Source organism: Lycium ferocissimum, chromosome 9, assembly GCF_029784015.1.
Source record: "Lycium ferocissimum isolate CSIRO_LF1 chromosome 9, AGI_CSIRO_Lferr_CH_V1, whole genome shotgun sequence".
Classification (NCBI taxonomy): domain Eukaryota; kingdom Viridiplantae; phylum Streptophyta; class Magnoliopsida; order Solanales; family Solanaceae; genus Lycium; species Lycium ferocissimum.
The window spans coordinates 26,859,128-26,867,059 of NC_081350.1; the positions used below are offsets into that span (position 1 = coordinate 26,859,128).

General features: G+C 33.1%; 2 non-coding genes across 2 annotated transcripts; both read right to left on the minus strand.

The window, feature by feature from the left end:
- Window positions 1–1,128: 1,128 nt before the first annotated feature.
- On the minus strand, window positions 1,129–1,220 carry LOC132032226 (small nucleolar RNA SNORD96 family). The gene has a single exon (XR_009408374.1). It is a non-coding gene; the product is annotated as a small nucleolar RNA SNORD96 family (small nucleolar RNA).
- A 276-nt stretch (window positions 1,221–1,496) lies between these two features.
- LOC132032286 (small nucleolar RNA snoR143) lies at window positions 1,497–1,666 on the minus strand. Its single transcript, XR_009408426.1, has one exon. It is a non-coding gene; the product is annotated as a small nucleolar RNA snoR143 (small nucleolar RNA).
- Window positions 1,667–7,932: the final 6,266 nt, after the last annotated feature.

A 7,932-nucleotide genomic window follows, 5' to 3' on the forward strand; every position in this document is an offset into this window, starting at 1 on the left:
AAAAAAAGCAATGTCATTAAATCAATAATAACGGATTCACTTTTTTTTTTTGATATACTGCCTTAATTTTTTTAATATGAGATTCACCTTTTTTTCACGAGTTTAGTGGTGAAATCTACTTCTTGTTTTTTTAATATTGCTTAGTATTTTTAGTATGATGCCCACTTTTTTTCTAGGTGACTAACCCATGCTTCTATATAGTAGTACAGTAATAGAAGAAATAAGGATTCTAAATTCATTTTACTTCTTGATATATTATTTAAGTTCTGATTACATACTACAATTTTTAAATTCAAAATATACGGGCCATCACTTATTGGTTCACTAGAGTCGTAGACAGCAAAAGTATTTCATGGATGGAGGATTTGGATGCCCATGCCACCGACTATGTCCATCTAGTATCCGATGTTGATTGCTTGTTTAAATGTCTATCAATAAATTATTATTTTTCTAAATTTTATTTATATGCAAATTCTCTTTCTCTACTGTTCGTCTTAGTCTAAGTTTAGTCTAGAGGTGTAGTTCATTCCTTTTCTATTGTTTGTCATCTTTTAGGATACGAACTAAACCATATGTAATGAAAAAAAATATATAGAATGTGCATCTCATGGTCTGTCCCAAATGGTAATTGCAGAGATTCTGCTACCCAAGGCGATAGGATATGAGATCGCCCCTTTCGGAATAAGCAGCAGAATTAACAAAAGATAATCAACTGCCCACTCAACAAAAGGTGCTTGCTTTGTGATGATTTTTCCACTTTGGGTCATACAAGTATCACATAAAACTTGCCCCAATTCAATGAAAATCATCACATTAAATAACAACCAAACAATACAAATTAAATTAAATCTGAGTATATAAGCCACAATAGGATAGTCTTCACTTGTTAAATTCAAGAAAAGGCTTGAAAGACATGGTGGCTTAATAAATTTAGCTTAGGTTTATTGTTAAGTACTGTTGATAAATTATCTAAACAGCACTTGACCGTCCATAAGCACAAAACTCCTTTAAACCCCAAAGATTATAATTTTTTATAAGATCCTAAACTGCAAGTCAAAAATCTTATAATCCTAATATTAAAAACCATTAAGCACCTGTAAAATTAAAGCTATTTAAGCAATTATAAAATGGCCTCAGAATTGCAGAATTAACAGCAAGGCCTATGGGCCATTCAGTCCCGAAAGATGGTGTTCTTTTAATATAGATTTCATCACAGGCCAATAAATAATTACAAAAAACAACAAATTTTATGATAGAACCTGTTTGGGAATATATTTCTCATGGCCAATCCCAAGATATAATTGCAGAGACTCTGCTCAACAAGGCAATAGGATATGAAAACACCCTCTTCGGATTAAAAAATCAACAAAAAGGGCTTGTTTTTGTGATGATTTTATACAAATGGGTCATACAGGTATAGCAAGATAACTCGCCCCAATTAAAAAGTGAACCATCACAATACATAATAAATTAAACATAATTAAAAAAGAAGAGAGAAATGTGAGATGAATTTAGTAGACAAGTACCATAAAAGGGAACTCATCTGTGGATTCATCTCAACGGTTGTCTGGCCGCCACTGATTAAAAATCAGTATTTTCTCTTTGCACAAACGCTCAAGGCTAAGCTATTTCAATAATTTTTAGCATAACCTTTATACGGGTGCAGTTACTTTCGTGTTTAATGCTAGAAATGTTGCAAAAAAGAAATATCGAGGACATATATTTTTTAGATTTGGGAAGGGGACGGACGATGGAAACCCTAGAAGGATGAATGTAGAAGGGGAAGACGGAGATTTATATAGAGTTTTGTTTCTACTTTTTAGTGATCCAATGGGCCTAATTGTAAGATTATTGGATTTGGGCTGATATACTAGAATGGGAATATTTGCACGGGTCATTTAAAGGCCATCTTTAATTTTTATCCGATGTTGATTGCTTGTTTAAAAAAAAAAAAAAATACAAGACTATCAATAAATTATTATTTGCAAAAAGTAGAAATTTTATTTATAAAATTTCAACTAAATAATAAAAAAAAAAAAAAAATATCTTAATTCTCTACTGAGTTTTGCCTTTAGTATAAGTTTTTTTAAGGTAAAGTTTTGTCTTGCCATACTTGAAGGCAAAACTCTACCTTGCGCAGTGTAGTTCATTCCTTTTCTATATTGTTTTTTTTTTAAAATTTTTAGAAGATTCGAACCTAACCAAGAAATTTTTAATAAGAAAAATTAATATATTTGAGGGACAAAAATTAAAGACATCCTTTAAAGGGTCTGTCCCAAAAAAAAATTGTATTTGCAGAGACATATACTGATCTAAGCACTACTTTAAGGAGCCATTTGGACATGGTTTGAAACCATAAGATGAAACCATGTTTGGACAAGCAATTTGAATTTCTTAAGTTGTATTTTTTTTTATAAACATAAAAACCTCACAGGTTGCGAAAACTATCAAAATATTCTCAATTCTTATACAATCTTACCAAATGAGTAAGTCATAGTTTATAACAAAATTAATACGCTACTAGAAGACCTTTCTAAAAAATACAACATCAATTAATCAAACTTTAGTTCAATAAAAAAGAAAATTTAACATGAATACCAATATAAACTTTAATATAATCTCTCACATTTATATCTATATATATATAAAATCATCACATTAGAATATCATTTATCTTTTTCCTCCTTTTTTGGAATTTTTTCCTCATTTTAAAATTAATGTATTATATATTAAAAAGCAAAAAAGCCGCTCTCTTAATTCTCTTAATTATGCTTGAAGTTTGTAACGTTTACACCACACGGTTTGTCAATTAACTTGGGAATGCACATAGTCACGAACAATTCCTTTTAACTTTCTCTAAAATAATTTCACATGGTTTTTGTTGTGGACACCATTCGATGCATATACTGCAAAATAAAGTTTCATATTTTTTGTTGATTATCAAAAAAGTGTTTAATAAGTACAAATTTTAGTGAGTGTAAGTGTTCAACCGAAACAAGCCTAAGTTGAGGTGTATAAGCGAAATATGTGGACAACTTTAAGGGATTGCGGATGACTTAAATCAACTTGTTACAATAAAGGTATTTACCATCTCTTCCAAGTTATTAACCTACGGTTACTATGGGCTGGAGAGATCAATTTACGTATATTTACAAATAGTTTTTTAGTTCCATGATCATTTTCACAGGAAATCGATAAATGAAATGAAAGATTTGGTTTGATAATATTAGTTCTATGACACTTCTTACGAAAAATAATTAAAAAATTATTACACCTCGGAAAATTTTCCGTTAAGCATATAGCGAATAGACTAAAGAAGGGCATGACGTATACGATGTTTTGACAAGTAAGAAATAGTCTCTAATGGTCCTAATTAAGATTTCCAAAGACATTCGAGGTAAGAGAGGAAAGTTGTTACCAAGTTATAGCACCTGTATGGAAATAATGAGAGGTTAGGGACGTCTTGGAGAAGAGTTATAACGACCCTTAGATTGTTAATGGAGTGTTAAACAAGTGTTAAGAAGGTTCCATAAGGGTTGAGATCAAACGAAATCGAAGACGACTTCAGAAACGCGTTAACCACTTCCACGACCGTGTAACTTTGGAACCTATGGGCCAGAACCACGACCAGCCCACGGACAAACACAATGTTCCACGAAAAGTGTCCGTGGAAGTCCCGACGAGCCGAACAAGTTTTATAAATAGTGTTCTTTCATTTATTTCATCCCACATTCTCTTCATCTCTCTCAAGACCTCTAGAATATTCCATACACTTTATCCACAAGAATTCAAGGAAAATTGATGATCAACTGATCAAACCAACAAGAATTTGGGAAACACATTAAAGTCATCTAAGTCAAGAAATCCCAAAATATAATTGCAGAGACTACTGTTTCTACACTATCTAAGGTGAGTTTCATGATCTTTTCATATTATTTGAAGATTGGCTTATAAAAGAAAACAAGTCATAAATCGGATTAAAAAAAAATGTTATGATTATAAACATTATAAAATGGTATGTAGAACATGAAATGTTTTGCGAAGAAACACGATAGTGAACTATGATTTTTGGAGAATCAAATGGTGAATATATAGATACACGATTGTTGTTTATATATTGTGATTGTTGTTATGAACGTCGTTGATTTAGAATACCAGGAAGTAGTATAAACAAGTGAATGCTTTGCCCAAATTTTTCTAGCTTTAGTAAGCACGTTCTTATAATTATTTAATTAAACGTACAAATCCTAAAAAAAGGAGAAGAGAGATAATTAAACGACAAAGGTAGAAGGAATTTCAAGGCATGATTCCTATGTTTTGATTCCATACATGACATCCATGAAATCTTTACTCCTCAGAGATGCCGAATCTTACATAACTCCAATCCCAGAGATTTTCAAGCCTAAAGTTCTAGATGATTTCATGCCAGTGTGCTATATAACATAATCAGTATTTTATAACATATGGCTTTTCAAAGCAACGCGATGATGACGCCAAACGAGGCTTACGAAGTCACTCCGATAACGCACCTTTATTTGGGTAAGCTATATTATATATGTAATGATATTATATGTATATAGCATAACCTTTATACGATATCATCCCGGTGCAGTTTAGTGTCGTGTTTAATATATATTGATATGTGAGATATATGTTGCATAAAAAAAACATGATGATATTTACGACTATTGCCCGAAAGGAGACGGGGATTTTTTATTTTCGTTCCCTTGATTTGTGTGGGGAGAGGAGAAATTTTTTAAATGTAGATTGTAGGGTAGGGGACGGAGGATGGAAACCCTAGAATGGAAGGGTAACACCGCATCTCCGAGAGGCAAGTTTATTTCTACCCAAGACGGAAGATTTATGTGGTTATATTTATCATTTAGTTTCATGACACGGAAGCTAGTGATCAATAGTAAACGAGTTTTCGGAATTGTAAGATTGTGTCTTCCACCGTAACGGGAGATTGAATGATGTTGGGCTGATATCCCTCCCTACGTAACGGCCCCCGTGAAAGAATTAAAAGCACGGTTAAGAAAGAATTAAAGAGAAGGGATTTGAAAGACCCGTATCACCATGGGAGCACCTCGTCTTATTCGTAAGAAGAAAGATGGATCCTCGGATGTGTATCGACTATGGCCGAACAGGTGACAATAAAGAATATATCATCGACGATTTATCTTTTTGTTTTCCAAGATAGATCCGAGGTCGTGGATACTTTTATTCGAAGACGGCTTTTAGAACCCCGTATGGTCATTATGAATTCCCGCGATGTCATTTTGCTTGACCAACGCTCATTTTAAAATTAATGTATTATATATTTAAATGGTATGTAGAACATGGAATGAGTAGTATATGCGAAGAAACATTAGTGAACTATGATCATGATTTATAAATTACAAATCGTTAATGTCTATAGAATATTTTTAACTTATGATTATGCTTCAAGTTTGTAACAAACGAAATTTAAATTTTTCTAGCAGTAAGCACGTTCTTATAATTGTTTAGCTAACAACAAATCCTAACGTGTGGGAGAACGCACATAATTAAAGGACAAAGGTATGTAATTCCTTTCTTTCAAGGCATGATTTCTATGTTTTGATTCCGTAATAATTTCAGATGCCGTGAAGAATCTTACGATAACTGGAATCCTAGAGGATTTTCAAGCCTAAAGTTCTAGATGAATTCATATACTGCTATATAACATATGGCCTCGGCTTATGTCCGAGTGTGCTATATAACATATGGCCTCGGCTTATGTTGATTAAAGCAGACCTAACGGTGATGAAAATGTACTGTTTAATTACGTCACCGATAACGTGCACCTTTATTTTCTCATGCATGCCACGTATATTATATATGTATATATATGTATATGTATATAGGGGGACATGGGGAAAGTGAGGCGCTATAGTTGAGGTGTCGGTATCTTATGATATCATCCCGACGGAATATATGGACAACTTTAAGTTCCGCGGCAATATATATTGATATGTGATGATATATGATCGGGCGCACGTTCCGCAAAGAATACATGACATGCTGATATTTTACGAGTAGGCATGCAAAGGCAAGCAGTCACCGGTTATCTTTTTATCTCTATTTTATTTCTTGTTCCCTTGTTATTTTGTGATGCATGCCTTACATACTCGCACATTGCTAGTACCGACGTCCTTTTCTTCTTGGACGCCGTGTTCATGCCCCGCGAGAGACGATCGAGAGCCGATTAGCTTCCATGTATATTTAATATATTCTTTTGTGTATATATTTTCCCGTCCCGTCTTCATGATTCCGTTTTCAGGCTCGTAGATACTCGTATCGATAAACCCTCGATGGATATTTTGTACATTATTCTTTTTTATATATATATATATATATATGAGGACATGTCTTATGGGGATTATATGTGCACAAAGCAAGACGATAGTAGTATGAAAAATAACGGTCGTGACAAAAATAACACAAGAGCTTTGTAAATAAAACACAAGAGATCTTTATTGGATCACTTTCCTCTGTTAAAGTCGTAAGCGAGTATAAAATATTACTCAAAAACACATGAAAATGATTAGAGTGATTTTTTTTTTTAAATTCAAATTACACTTAGTCATACAAACTAATTTCTTCTTTTGTACGCTAGTTATGTAAAGATATATTTATACTACAAATAAATTCTTACAACACATATGAGTTACATATTTTTAAATTTTATAAAAACATAATACGTATGATAGAATTGGTTAAGTTACATCGCGGTAGTGTAGAACATTTTTATACACCAATAGAAAAATAGAAAATACTACTCCCGCGCTCCTTGGTTTTGTGGGGGGGGGGGGGTCGTATTTGTATTATAACAAACTAACTAACCGCTTTACTGTATTGGACTCAAAAATATTTTCACTTGTTCGTCGATACTTCCACTGTTACTCAATCGACCCCTCCATTTCTCTTTCTCCCGACTACTATCTTTCTCGGTATGCGTATCTCCTTAATTATGTTCTGCGTTCTACTAACAAAAGTCTGATTTCTACTTTAATTTTGTTTTTTGATTTCTTGTTGAAGAATGAAATTTTTGAATTTGTGATAATAATTCGTACCATGCAAAAGAATCATTATTATACCTTAGTTTCTTGATTATAGTTAGTCTTGATTATGAAAGATGACTATTGTTATGTAGTGTTGCTTCGGTTTCTTTCACGGGTGTTTTTCTGTTGAATTGGATGATTTTACAGATGATAATCTCTCTTGGTATTAAAGCGAGATTAACCAAATACATGTATTAAGTTGGAGGATAATGGCAAAGCATACAATTTTAGGGTTTGCAATTTTCCTATTTATGTTTCTATTCTTGAAAGCTATTGCTCCTATTGATGACCAAAAAGGTATATTTACTTCATTCAAATTCTTGATTTGACAATTTCGGAATATAGTTGGGAATTGTTATTTTAGTAATTATTATGTGCTTGATTTGATCTTTGGGCTTGCTGGACTTTCTTCTTCTTTGATATTTCACCAATCGCAACCTTACTTTTCTTTTGCTTTAGGATGCTCACTTTCTTCTTCGAAATCAGAGTCACCAGTGACATTTTTAGACTTACTAGTTGACGTCTCTTTCCCCTTCATTTTGGTATTTTTTTGGGGAGTTGATTTGATTTCAACTACTATAGGACTAACATTACCAGGATTGTTTCTTCCTTTCTTCTCCGGGGGGGTCTGAGTGAGTAAGTCGAAGTTTGGAATCGGCCCTATTTTTGGGCTTGATACCCCAAATCTAGGGTTTCTGCGGGTACTCATTGGAACGTTAGATATGGTGAAAATCGAATGAAAAAGAGGAGATGGAATGGTAAAAGGGAAATCACATGATCATGAAGACGAGAAAGAAGGGAGAAAGAAAGGGCCTGCAATAATTTTGAGCGGAAAAGGCATAGATAGAGG